The following is a 14,914-nucleotide window of genomic DNA, read 5'->3' as shown; positions in this document are numbered from 1 at the left end:
ACCAGATATCCTTTACTATCCCACTGAAAAAAAGCTTCATGTTTATACACCTATGATTTGTTCCTATGCACCTATGATCTGCTCCTATGATTACAGATATGAGGGTATGCCATACCTGACATGTTAACAGAATAATTAACTGGGAAAAACAGTGAGCAAAACCTAAATATTTTGTGCTTTGGCAATAAAATCTTGCTCTGCATTTTAGAAAAAACATGAGATATATCCAGGAAAAGGAATCAACTTATTTAATGAGCTGCTTTATTAAGTCTTTACCCTAACAACAACTATAAAAATAGGTTTATTCTCTTTAGAAATTAGAATCTCTATCCAGCTCAGAGTATAGGATGACTTTGAAAAAGACAAACCAACAAAGTATGGCAGAGAAATGATACTTCTAACTATTGCAGTGAAAACATGGTTATAAACAGAAGTGAGCTTCATTTTCTCTTCTTTCTTCTTTTCAGTTTGACTGTAATGAGCCATGTTCAGAGATCATAGGTTGTTTTACACTGCTGGTGAGTCAACCCAACAGAGGAGAGCTTCTGAGCTGGGACCTGCAGTAGCTTCCAAGTGTGAGTCATAGTCACTGGGGTGTCTATTCTCTGCATTTTCTGGGAATCACAGAGTCAAGAAGGCTTGTCACAGACATCAGCTTTACCAGGAAGTCCTGATCTAAAACAAGAAATGATAAAGATCAAGGGTTCATCAACCAACAGGAGTGCAGACAACTGCAAAAGTAACTGAGTTTGGACTGTGAATACTTGGCTGAGAAGAGACAGTAAGTATTATTCACCCATTTGCTATCACTGTTAAACAAAATGCCTAGAAATACAGAATAATGGAGTAAGTGTGAATATGTCCGCTGTACTCAGCCTCATCCTAGGAAATAAATGAATGAGCATATGTTACAGAAGAGTGGAGATATGAGAGAAGCATAAGAACTTCCTATTTCTGTTGACGAGTTATTGGCAGCTACTACCTCTTAGCATTGTCTGGTGCAATCTGATGCAGTTTACACCTTGCCACAGAAACTCATGTAGTTTCTGTGCTTTTCATCTCTTAATACTGAATATTTGAGGGGCTTTGTTGTTTTTTCACTACATCAGGAATCCCAATAGCATTCTTCCATTTTCCTTTATGATGAGAGTTTGTATCTGCGCCAAGCAATTTGTGGTATAATTTGTAGGAGTTGTATGCTGTCCAGAATGTGCTACACTAATGCCTCATCTCAAGAATGCCAGTAGTACAGTGACTTTCTTTTAATTAACTGTGATGTCAGCTTCGTGTAGGAGGCCAGCTCACAGCCTGTGAACTGAATCTCTAGGTTTCTGATCCAGGAAAGAGAAATACAGCATGCACAGGCAAGCAGTATTTGATATAGTTATAAAAATTTCCATGAGTTTGCTCTCCTAAGATAGAAACCTGATCAACACTTACAGGAACTTCTATTTTTTACTGTTACAAGGTCTGGTCTGCACAGAATAATAAGAATGCTGTGCACACAAAGCATAGGAATTTGCCATTAGAAAATTGATTTGATGAATGAAATTTAAATTGTCCCAAATTATTTCTAGGTATTGAAGGTGAGTGAAGTATAGGGATGGAGAAAAAATTTAGCAATCCATTTGGAGATGGTGTTCATTTTTCACAGTTAGATGAGTCCTATAAGAACAAGTTAAGAAAACTTAGAAATAGAGTCCATCATTCCCCAGAAATTTGCAGGAGAGTATCACTGGTTTCACACTGGTCCTGTCTGACTAAAGCTCAATTCTGATAATTCAAAAGGTGTTGAAAAGTTGCTCACTAGTTGAAAAGGCATCACGATTCTCTCAATAACACACAATTAGGGATGTTGTTTCTGTGGCTTCATATGCTGCAAACCACACCACTCTCTATGGGATTCTGAGAAGAGTAGCAGGAACGCTTTTCTTTGGAGATAGAGGCTACATGCATGGGACAAAATGATGCTTTTAGTAAATATTTCATATTCAAAAAGGGGTAAAATTAAAGCAAAACCCATCACCCAAACAAAAGACATCCAACAAAACAGCTCATTCAACTGAACACAGTGACCTATTTAGTTCTTGGTTTGGTACCTGGCTCTGAACTTAGCTGTACTTTCTTGGGAAATTACTAGGTATTTCCCAAGCCTATGTGCTTTCCCAATGTGCCTTGATGATCATTCTGAATTTGGGAACTGGGACCTTTGAGCCTCTGGATTCAGCTAGGGCATGCTTATTATTCTGGCAGCTCTTTCTGACAGGCCATCTCATGGGCCCACTGGTTTTGCACTGGTCACCACTACTCAGCAACATGACTAAAAGTTACACTGGTGAGCCCTCAGGAGTGCCTGGAATTCAATGCCCTCCATTATGGGGCATAATCCCTACAGAATTTCTTCAGCCTCACAGAAAATATAATTAAATGGCTAAAACTTCTGCAAATTTTTTCCAATAGATGTGTCTCTTTGTGATCCTGGATCTCTCCTCGGGTATGAGGTAACACGTACAAAGGGTCTTTCAGTGACAAAATGAACGATTTACAAAGTCTAGGATTACTCCAAGACATGTATTTGGTATTTATATTCATCCTTCCTAGGGGTCTTTAAATCGCATATGGCCAACCCCTTCTTTCAGAAATCCAGCAATGATACTTGTTCCTATTTTCAGATACAACTTTTCTTCAGAAATTACCTCAGTTTTGAAAGAGAGGTAAAAACTCTTCTGCCAAGATTGCTTGCCTTCATATGGAATGTCTCTCAAATTACAGACTAGCCTCTTTTGCTTTATGTGCTAAGAAAAAATTTTGAAGATTGTGAGTATCGGTAGCTCCTGATGACAACGTCCATAAAAACATAGATAAGAGAGTTAGGATACAATTCCTGTAGTTTGCTATGACATTTATAAGACTGTGTAGTTTAAATATAATGCTACGGAACGTTGTTTTGTGTTCTGTTTCAACCAACTAAGACGTTTTTAGTAAGCAAAACTGGCAAGTGGAAATCTTTGCCTTGAGATGAGCTAGATTAGCACCTTTGTTTCCCCAGTTACATCTTATTGCTTTTGCTTGTTTTCAGAGGAGTTACCATGACACAAAAGTAGGGTAACTCATTGTTGAGTCTTTTGTCTTATTGTATTTTTTGCAACAGCACAGTTTTTAGCACCATTATTGCCAGACAAAGAGATACTGACACTGTCGAGAAAGATAGTTTTGAACACTCAACACAGCCTGACTTACTCCAGTGCCCCAGGCCTCTATTAAGAACACTCCAGCATTACTCTTATGTTTACATTTGGCATACTACTCTTATTATTTGCTTTGTTTTCTTCTAATCAGGGTTCAAAATGCTATTGTATTCCCTTATTACTTTACATTTCTCAATGCTGTCGCACTCTGCATTCAAAAAGCATGAAAAACCTCAAAAGAATTGACCTCCTCAGACTGAGATTGAGCTTAAAAGTCAGATGGTCAATTAAGTGCCTGTAACAACCCATTGAGCAATTTTTCAGTTAGGTACATCCACTTTCACAGTGTCTGAAATAATCTGGGCCAATGTACACCACATAAATAAAAAGCTAAGGGATGCTCTGCGAGACAAGATCCCCTTCTATAAAGAGAAGACACACAAGAAGTGGCACAGAAAAGGGAGTGAACTTCACTGAGAGATGAATTGCTTCTTAATTTTTTCCCCTCACTACTCCAGAAAGACAGTATTATTTTTAAATTCAGGAAAAATTCTGAAAAATTCTTATTTAGTGTAATGGCAAACAACTTTTGACCCAAGCCTGTATTTACAGAAGAATGGAAATGACTTGAAAAAGAAGTGTTAGGCCACAGGTTTGGTAATTAGAAGATCAGATATTATGATTTTGGGCATCAGTAGGGTCAAAGGTTAGAATATTAGCACACCAGTGAAAGTCTGTTCGTTACAACAGAGTTTATAGTGCTTTATTTAGTATGATTTTAGATGTGCCAAATGTTGGTACATCCAGTAATTTTCTCATGGGAAACCATTCTACAGCCTCACAATTATCAGTCTGAGGCAAACGGTCTCTGCTCTTCCCTGCCCTTGCCAGCTAAATGCAGTTGAGCCAGCTCTGTGTTCTCTGTTCAGGTGTCTTGGTAAATCCTCAAAGATGCTCTTGATTTTGTGGAGGCTCCTTGTGTTTAGGTTGAAGTAGGAGGCATTTTCAATATTTTTTCCCTTGCCTCACAACATGCTCTACTCCCCATTTTCCAAGTTCTCTCAATTGGGAATTGAACAGCTTCCTCATTTTACCTAAGTTACTAGCATGGCTAATGCTCAGGATATGCAGACAAATGTGTTAACGCACATGCTAACTCCACAAAACCACAGTACCTTAGGAAGTGGAAGAAATGGCATCCATTTTAGATATGGACTGCATGCTATTTACACTTTTGTTTAAGTTTTTAACCAAGACATTGGTCTTTGTATGACTCTGAATTCTCAGGAATCATTCCAGGTATTCAAGAACAGGAACTTAATTCAAAAACAGTAACAGTCAGAACATATTTTCATGGCTGCTGCTTTGCTTGCAGAAGCATGTGATTTCTGTTTTGTCAGCTTTAAAGAGTTTGCATCCTTGTGCTTATGGTCTGCATTTCTAGGTCAACAGAAGCAACACACTCAGTGTATTTGTGATCTTAAATAACTTTTGCAAAATACTAGTTGGACCAGTCACTTCTGGGATTGGGCTGCCACACTAATTCTCTAAATACCATAAATATTTTACATAAGCTTTTTAGACTACAAAATGCTTGGGAAGAATAATCTTAATATATTAATAATCTTATATATTATTGTAAACAAAACTGTTTTGTGTATATACTAATCTATTAATAACTGAATCACAAATTCATTTTGTTATACCATCACTTATCATTTGTGTTATCATTGCTTATATCTACTTCTTCTGTATCTTACCTTTAAAATTAAATACAAATTCTACAAATTCAGGTACAACTGAGGAAGCAAGGCAAACTATTTCTTTTAACTTCAGGTCAAAAAACCAGAACAGCAAACATTAAGCAAGTATTAAAAGCTTTGTGCAATTTGCATATCATCTTAAGGGTGATACAAGCTTTGCCTATCATCTTACTGATGATATTCTTAGTATTTCCTTCCTTGCTTTTCAGAATAGTGACATTCTTTTCCACACATGCCTAAGTCTGCCAAGTGAAATGAGCTCCTGAAGCGAACTCTGAAGATCAGCATTTTAACAATAACAACCCGAAAAGATTTTTTCAGCTATGCCAAATCTGTTGTGTCAACTCAGACCTGGATTTCTGTTAGTTCTTTTACCACATAGAAAGTTACACTGAAGCTGCAGTGAACTTCCATGTACCCAGATTTAACAAACCGCAGTAATTATCATCCATGTACTTCAGTCCTTTGACCCACATTCTGTGGTCAATTAATAAATTGACAATCTGTAAGGTTGTTTCACACTGTGACTGAGTAAGGATGACAAGGAGAGGGCCCTACATCAGCGGTTTCCTTTCTAAGTACACTTAAATACCATCAAATCCACAATCAATGGCAATGCATACACATGTTTAACAAAGCTTTTAACCTTTTAGCCATCAGGCCATCTGCCTTTCAAGAAATATTGTTCTTGGTTCAAACAGCAAAACAAGTATCTGTCCTACATGTTCTTATGACTGGAATCCCTGGGTGGATGAAGGCCTGGAAAACTCTTCAACTACCCCACTGCCTCTCAAATAAAAGAAATAAAGTTGTAGGGACTACCATGCAAGAGTCATTCTATGAAAATAATCCAGTTGAAACACCATAAATAGTGATGGAACGAAGACTAACTGCTTCTCAGTGACCCCTCTTGAGTCCCCCAAGATCTAATGTGGGTACATATGCAACATGAAGTAGGATATGAGACCCTTTCCTTTAAAGAAATGATGGAAAAAAATATTGTGGGGTTTTTTAACATAAGCACCTCAGCTTTCAAGCGTAGTAACACAAGTGGAACAGCCAGGGACACCTGTCCCAGGCTTGGTGAAAGCCCTGTAGCTGCAGCAGAATCTGGACTGGAGCAGCAACTTGAGATGCCAAAAGTGAAAGAGAGAGCACATCCAACTGTGAGGAACTAATACCTTTATTAAAGGACAAAACCAGCACATGAATTGGATTTGGCCAGCTGTGAACCCTGACTTTAGAAAATTGTACTTTTCTACAAAATAGTGGGAAATCCCTGGCTGATATGACTGCACAAAGCTCTGATTAGGCACAGTCATGTGCAAAGAATGCTGCACAGAAGGTGTTTTATCCTGACTGTAGGAGCTAAAAGAAAATGAATTGTGGGATTTTGAACACTGGTGAGGACAGTAGATGGGAAGAAAGGATTCCTGTGGTAGGTAAATGAAACTAACAGGAGTGGGCTACAAGAACATGAGCTTTCAGGCTATGTTTCAGAAATTTGCTTTATGAGGGCTTTGCTTCATTGATTAAAATAGGTTGAATGATTTGAGTAGCTGGGATTCAGCAAGAAAACACCAACCAATTGCTCCAAAAGCATGGGAGTCCTCAGAGGTAGCCACCTAAGGCAAAACCTGGGTTGTTACACGTGTGTGTGTGTGTGTGTGTGTCTTATAGGAAGCACACATTGTTGTTGAACAGCTCCATCTTTGGCAAGATAATTCCACTACATGAAGGGCATTTTGCTCACTGTTTTTCTGGAGAATGCTCTTCCATGTCTCTTAATTTCATTGACAGAGATTAAAGAAGGTAAGAACTTATAATCAAGAAATATCTTTTTGTGAGACAGAATGATCAAGTAGCCAAGGTAATTTTTTATTCAGTGCTTCTACTCCAAATATTTATAGGAACATCAACAGATTTCTCTAATCAAACAGAGAAATCCCTTTAGGACCAGTATTAACTTAAATATGCTTCTGGAATAAAAACTTCCACATCTAGGTAGTCACCTTGCAATCAGTAGAGAAATAGGTACTTCCAGGAAATTATCCATCTGATGTGGATCAGACTTTACTGTAGGATGAGATAGTTCAGCCATTGTCCATTTCTCCTGACAAAATATAAAAGAAACATAGAGTTATGCTGTAAAATTTTACATGTAGTAAGCTAAATCCTGGCACTAAAGTCTGCCTCTGTTGCTAAGGGAAATCTGTCTTCTTCAGAAGATAGTGATTCTTCAGGAGAGGTCTTCAAAAGCAGATTAAAATGGGCACAGCTGAGAAAGGCTGTGTTTTTTTGATACCAACAGGTTTAAAACTTCTGGCTTTCTTTCAGCTTCTTTTCTAGGTGTGGGACCAAATGACTAACAAAATCAGGGAATTTCTGCTACAGAGACAAGTGTTCAGCAGTACTTGTAAGGAATAAGTTAAACCTGTGGAATGCCAACCTCATCTCTTCAGTATGGGGAGCAATGAATCCACAGTAGGTGTTTCTTTTTCCTTTTACAGGGTGAGTTAATCTCCTGTTATTTTTTCTGTTTGTCTCTTCAGCTGGGATGGACTGAGTTCTGAAATAGCTGAAGAGATAAAAGATCTAGAAAAAACCTGAGCACTGTTGCTGATGTGCCACAGGTGTTGTTAGTTACCTCACCCATATATTTGTATTTACCTAAAAAGTTTAGAAGAAGTCCTGTGACATGAGTGGGGTGTCGTATCTGACAGTAGTGGCCCTGGAAGAAAGACAAACCATTAGGAGGTACTTCTGATGGCAACAGGACCCATAAAGCATTGCCTATGTAAATGACAAGTAAAAGTACCAGCCCCTGAAGACAGAAGGTGTTCTTCAGGTAAGATGAGTAATAAAACTGCAAATGATGGAGGAAAAACAAGTTTAACTGCTTTATGTTGGCAACTTTGATAGAAGGTCCTTTTCTGCCCCGTAATTCTTGGATAAAATGTTCAAGTGAATATATGTTTAGTGAAAGTTTAGGCATCAATATGCCGTGTTGACAAAAAAACCCTAAACAACAAAAACAATGCAGGAAGATAATAAAATCTAGTATTTTGGGGATGAATAGAATACATCAACAAGAATTTTCATACGTCTAAGAAAGAGAATCCATTCAAAAACTTAAAGAAAATTCCACTGAAAATAGGTATAAACTTTTGCTACATTATAATTTCAAGCTAACAGATGGCACATAAGGCCAAAGCAAAAAAGTACAACCCAAACAGGATTTAACTGGTGAGGACTAAGCTGTGCATGATAGATAAGTTTCAGTTAAGGTGATAAGAAATTTTCACTGACTTCAGTTTCAGGACCTAAGTTGTAAGGTGAATTCACCTTAAATGACTGTGAATACTGACGACAGTTGGTTCTGCATTGTTTCTGCTCAGAATATGCTTCATCCAACTGGTCCAGGTGCTTGGGGGAGGCAGCTGGACAGTGCCTTTCCTAGACATTTGAAGAAGGTACCAAACCCACTGAGACTGATTTAAGCTAACGCTTTCAAAACCCAAATGTTTCCAGATTTTAAACTTTTATTGCATTCCTTGTTATCAGAATGGTGACTGTCAGCTCTTTCTTTGACCCAGATGTTGCCATGCCACAAGGTAATATTGTTGAACTTCAGAAAGCTGACACCATATGGTATCTCTGTCTTAGCTGGACATGACCGCATGAAAAACCAATGTTATCTGAATCTTGTGAGAAGGATTTATAACTGATGATAGTACATCTTAAATTGTCTCCTGCTCTGTATGGTTGCTGTGGGAAACTGAGTGGAAGCACCATAGAAACCTACAGAAAATTATGTAAGAGAGTCCCTCATACCCTATGAGCAATTCTAGGTGTTGTGGAGAGGAGAAGGCTCTGTAGGAGATGACAAAAAGAGTGGAACATCTTGGTGGCCACTAAAGGCTGTGGAAGCCACAGAAAATAATCATCAAGGGAGTGGCTTTATAAGTAGTTGAGGCAGGGGAGAAGATGTAGAGAGAGAGAAGGCTGGAAAAAGTATTAAAGGGATCTGCATAGCTTCCATGCTGGACCAAATCCTGAAAATAAGCTTGCACAGGAAAGCCTCCAGATGACAACAGAGTGACTTTGCAGCAGACTTGTCAATACGTTCTCTTAAGTCAGGCCAGAGCATGGCAAGGATCTGTCAGCATCAAGAGATTATTTCATAAACAGGGGATAAGATGGACATTTCCTGGGAGCAGAATACTTTATTGTACTGCAAAGAAATTACCAGGTCTTTTATAAAAGTTCTTCTGTTTTCTTCTTGCTCAGTCTTAAAAAGAGTTAATATCATGCAAAGTCTACTGTAAGAAAGCTGTACAAGCTATGTAAAATATAACTAGACATGGGAAGAATCAAACAGGAAACAAACTGCTAACAAGTATTACATTTACATAGTACTATCTCTAGTACCAATACCCTTAACAAAGGGAAAGAAAAATTATCAATGGTCCTAATACACGTGATTTTCAGTTAGACAAAGATTGGCTTTACCAAGACATTCACAGTGTATTATCCATAAGTGGAATAATTACCTCCATTTACAGCTTCTATACCAACCATCAGGATCTCTCAGTCCTAAATCGATCAGTTGGAAGCAATTGATTTCTGACCTCCTAGGTCTGTACTAGTTTGACTGCTTATCACTGCTCATGCTACCATTGTGACAAGAGGCAAGCTCAGACATCATCACTAGTTTTGGAACACAATTACTGTGTCCTCTGCACTAATTAACACTGCCATGATAAGTACATCTGCATCATAAACTATGATAACTAAATGATATCTATCTCAAGCAATAAATTACAGAGCTTTATTTCTTCAGGTCAGTGTCTTTCTTATGGCCTAGGAGGATGAGGAGTCAAAAATCATAATCACAAGCAATGCACAATGTTATGTAGTCCATATGAATGTAAATGAGGAGAGTAGCAGTAACTCGGTAACTTGTAGTGCCAAATGAAGCTAGCTTTCAGTGTTTCAATAGCTAAGTTTTCAGATTATTTTGGATCTTTTCAATTAGTGTACTGGAGACTGGGTTTTAGGGAGTCTTTTTTTGTTGGGTTGGTTTTTTTTTCTTATTTTTCACTGACTACTGTAAAGGAGGATTCAGAATATCATTGGCTTCAGAATATCATGGCCAAAAAGTCCTTACAGTTTGAACTGCTTTTAAATGGGAGAAAACTGACAAGGGCTGTCAGATTTTTATTATGTTGCCATTTTTCAGCTGTTGAATTGCTGTAATCAGAAAGACAAGCATGATTTGCACCACAAAATATATGTGTACAAATAGACATATAGAGAGTCAGCTGGGTTATCTGAGGAAGAAATGACTTCCATGAACTGAGCAAGTCTGTGCAATTATTGCAGACTTTACCTGAACAAACACTGTTTGAAAATAACCCAGTAAAATAGAACATTAGTGCTGATCAGTTGCTTTGGGATCTCTGTTGCTGAAGCCTTACAGGTAAGCACACCATTTACATTTGCCGCCAGGCATCTAGAAAGTGGTAAGCAGATAGCTGCAGAATCAACAAGCTGCTCTGTTTGTCTGGCTGCAGAGAGACTCACAAGCGTGGAAATGACGGGGGGTGGGGGGGACGCCGACAAGGCAGGGACGGGGGGAGGGGAGGCGCAATTAAGCATGTGGCGGAGGAAGATACCTTTCCAAGTCTGTTCTAGTTCTACCACCTTCAGGATGATGTTTGCATTCACACCTTACCAGAAAAGTACTTGTGAAGTCCTGTCAGGCAGAAAAAAAGAATGCTGCCTTGGACTTCAGCAGAAAAGGGACATCCGTGCTCCTTACAAGTATTACTTTTACCACCCCCTCAAAAAATACTCTTTTTTTTTTCTTTTTAATAAATGAGAAGGGTCTTTTCCTCCAGTCTGTGATGTGATTTCTTATTGATGAAAAGAAAGTAGTGCTGCTCTCATAGCAAACGTGACCAAGCGCAACCAGAACTCTGTGATTAATACCTCGAGCCATCAGACAGACAGAGGTTATGGGATGAGAGGCTGGATAAGTGTCTTGTCCGCATTAGGTTGTGGGGGAGGCCACAGCTTCAAAACTGTGAGGATATGAAAAGTGGCAGTCCATAGTGTGAACAGTGTCTCTAGAAGAGGGACTCTTCTTTTCAGAAGATCTCAGGTAGACATCTCAGGCAATATCGAACTGGACCCAACCATTAAATCTTCAGACCCTCATCTAATTCCTTGTTTAGTATAAACGTGGTAGTTAATAAACCTTTCCTCATCATTTCCTCTTTTTTCCCTCCTTCCGAAAATAAAGATCTGTGATAATTTTCTTGACCACAAGGTGGCAGGATTCAGCTTCACTTTAAAGCCAATGAAGGCTGAGCAGTACTTCAAAGTGATAAGGCAAACATGTTTCCATTATTAGGAATGCAAAATCAGTCCGGATAAAGCAGCTAGATAAATCTGCAAATAGGTGGAACACTGGAAAGAATAAAATGTAGGCTAAAACACTCAAAAAGTGCCTCGTATTTGGAGGAAATTCAGAAAAGGGTTGTATGGAAGCCAGATTTTGTCATTGAGGGAAAAGATGTGGGATCTCATGTAAGAGAGGCAGGTACACCTCAGTGTAGTCAACCCAAAAGATGCTGTTGACTTTAGTTCACAGGCTTTCTCTGAGTCATGGTATAGATGTGTGTTTCTGACCACAGTTCTAGCTTGAACACAAGAACGCCTCCATGTGAAAAGTTTCATGGGAATCAGGATATTTCTCTGGAAAACAAAATGTTTCTGATAAGATCATGAGGTTCCATGAACCATCCATACTCTCCCTCTTGCAAGAGCTAAAAATTTCCAAACTTTAAGCAAAATGTAAGCAGTTTATTTCTGCACAGTTTTGGTAAGACTGGTCTTTCTGTATACACTCCTTTGGATGGGATAGGATACCATAGCACACATACAAATCGTGTGGCCTTTACCTGTTCCCAGACTCTGTGGTATAATTTCTTATTTCTCCACCTAAATAACAGTACTCTCACAAGGATTCTTTGAGCTTTCAGCTCCTGCCTCTTTTCCAGAAATACAAGTTTAAATCTTTATGGATATTTATTATAATTCCTAAGCTGCAGTACGTTCTTTGTGTATGGCGTATGAGTTAAAGTTTCAAAACTTTCAAAGTAATCAAGCACTCAACTTTAGGACAGTGATTTCAAACGAACACTGAGTTTTTCAGCATCTTCAGCTTTTCCTTGTAATATATTCAGATGAATGTTCTCCTATAACTTTATGTCAGTAAAAAAAAAAAAAAAAAGGCAAATAAATGTGTATTGCAAAGGAACAGAATTTATGGGAAGTCATTAATTTGCTTTCACCTACCTAAGGCAAATCTGACTCTACTTTACCAGCTCTGAAGAGGTTTACCTCACCTGCTTGAGAAGGCTCTATTACTCAAGATTTGAGTGTTCTCCGAAGTTATCTATTTGCTGTACTTAACTGTCCTTTTCAAAAGTTTTCATAATGTCAAACATGAATCGGCCTTGTTGTAAATCAAGTGCATCACTTCTTGTCCTATGCTTTAGACAAGGAAAAAAATATTACCTGTCCTTGATACATATTTCAGGGGTGTTATTGAACCTCCTGTCAGACTTTCATGAACGGAAGAGAGTGAGTTCTTTCAATCTTGACTCAATACATATTTTCTAGCCCTCTAATCACACTCTATAGTTTTGTCATATTTCCAACTTTTTGCTATAGTTTTACCACCTTCAGGATGATTGGTCTTGTAGTACTACCAGAAAGCTATTTGTCTCTAGGGGTTTAGTTGTGGCTTTTCCTTAAGTACTGATTAATATTGTGGCTCTTCCTTAAGTACTGATTAATAGGAAGTATTTGAGTATTTTATGTTATTTTCTACTTTCTTGAATCTATGAGGAAAAAAAATGCACAGAAAACACAGAAAGAAAAATTACCTATGTAGAAATAAAGTCATGATTTACCTCAGAATTTCTTTGTACAGCTACCCTTTAGTAATTCTAAAATTTAAAGACTCAAAGCAGGAGATATGCCTGTAGAAAGAGTTGCTGTTTCCCCCACTAAGCCAGCAATAGTATTTTTTGATAGAGCATTCTGTAGCTTTCACTTTGACAACTTTGGTGGCCCGAATATATGACACTTTCAGTTTGTTATCTTCCCACATTCTTCCCCCAGTCAATTTTGGTAAAATACTAGTTTTAGAGGGAAAATAGATTTTTAACAGTATTTGGTAATTTTACCATCATGTTGTCACACCTGGTAATTTTTGGCATTGTCATGCAGAAATCTATGTGTCTCAAACTTTCTAAGACAAGATTACAGTACAGTTCAGCAACATTCCTATGAGAAATCTTTTAAATTGCAGCAAATATAAACTGATCTTTACCACAACAGGTGATGATACCCTTTTCCAAGTGTTTCCTCTAGCTTTATTTAACACTGACCTGCAGCTTTACAAATGTATGATCTGGCCTACAGAACTTTACTCTTTCAACACTACTGAATTACCTAATTAGCCAATTTGTTTCAACTGCATGGTTTTATCTGAAACTTCTTAGACAACTCCTCAATTTTGCAGATTCACAGAAAACAAAAAGAATTTCAAAAAAAGATTCACAGAGATTTCTGTGGAAGAATAATGTTCAGTATACGCCTATATATGATTAGACAAATGTGAGCTTGTTGTCATAAAATCACTAGGACAGTTACAATGGGTATTTATTGCCCTAAAGAGCTGATGTCTTTGTGTTCCTTCAGGAGAGAGAGGGGGAATAAAGCATGTTTTCCAAAGCTGTAAGCAGATTTGGCTGGAGAACAGGTTTTGCAGCAACTCAGAGGTTCCAAAATTTTAGTTCTGTCCTGCACTAAGGCTCTTTCTCAAAGTCTTTTGTAATTTGAATCATACTGCAATTTATGCAAATAATTTTTCTGTCTCTCTTTCCTCCAAATCCTTTAAAAATCACCAACTTTTGCCTCTAGAAAATTGCTACATGACATTTTAATCTCACTTGCCATCCTTCCATAAATATTTTGTTTAGAGAAATATTTTATTTTAAAGGTCTTAGTCCCTTTCAAAAAACCTTTATATTAGGCATAGACAAAACATCTTTCCATGGTTTTATGCAGTATCATTGGCTTTGTTACTCCTTTGGACTCTCTTCATCTTCCTTGTGTTTTACTTAGAAAGGACAAAGTGCTGAACTTCATAGAGAGGCAATGTACTCTGAGCATCTATACAACAATTTCACTTAAACTTCAGGAACTTTGGTTTAAAAATATAATGACTGACAATACTTTCAATTAGGTCTTTTTGTACACTCTGCATTTGTTGCTTTATGGGGAGGTATATTACTTCTATATAAGGTGTTTCAGCTAGGTATGGCTATGACTTTCTTAGTAGGATGTTCTTTTAAAGCAAAATCAACCAACCCGCGCCAGGCCTACAAACACATCCAGTAAGATGTGGATTTTCCTGTTAGCCTGAGCAGAAGCAAATAGAACGCAGTGCACTTTCAATGAATAAGTGCCATGTCAAATTGATTCCTGAGCACCTTCTAACACTGTATTAATGGTTCATTCTGTACCTTTGTAACAGGAATTCCATAACCTTTTTTTCTTTAATTCGCCCTCATTTAGTCATTTCAAAATACTCAGCTTGGGTTATTAGGTAAGAAAGGACCATCAACATCTTTATACTCAATGGTAGAGTGGTAAGTGAAGAACCTGTCGACATTGATCAAGGACTACCTGTCATGTGCCAGGACAGAAACACAGAGTCTCAGAAACGGCAAGGGAAGAGCATCCCAGATCAGCTGCTCTTTGCACCTGCGAATATGTGACACGCGTATGTCATTCAGACTTGCCTCAGCCTCGACGTATGGAAATGATAACTTCTTCTTGTGGTGTGTCGAGTGTCGTCCCCCCGGCGCCTGGGGGCCGGTG

General features: G+C 38.1%; 1 long non-coding RNA gene across 1 annotated transcript; it reads right to left on the bottom strand.

Moving 5' to 3' along the window:
- Window positions 1–239: 239 nt before the first annotated feature.
- Window positions 240–7,750, bottom strand: LOC108448215. Its single transcript, XR_001864029.1, has 3 exons — window positions 7,622–7,750; window positions 6,964–7,064; window positions 240–675 (listed from the first exon to the last, which is right to left on the bottom strand). It is a non-coding gene; the product is annotated as an uncharacterized LOC108448215 (long non-coding RNA).
- Between the last annotated feature and the right edge of the window lie 7,164 nt (window positions 7,751–14,914).

The sequence above is a fragment of the Corvus brachyrhynchos genome, unplaced genomic scaffold (genome assembly GCF_000691975.1).
Source record: "Corvus brachyrhynchos isolate BGI_N302 unplaced genomic scaffold, ASM69197v1 scaffold37, whole genome shotgun sequence".
Classification (NCBI taxonomy): Eukaryota; Metazoa; Chordata; class Aves; order Passeriformes; family Corvidae; genus Corvus; species Corvus brachyrhynchos.
This window is presented reverse-complemented; position numbering and strand designations above follow the sequence as displayed.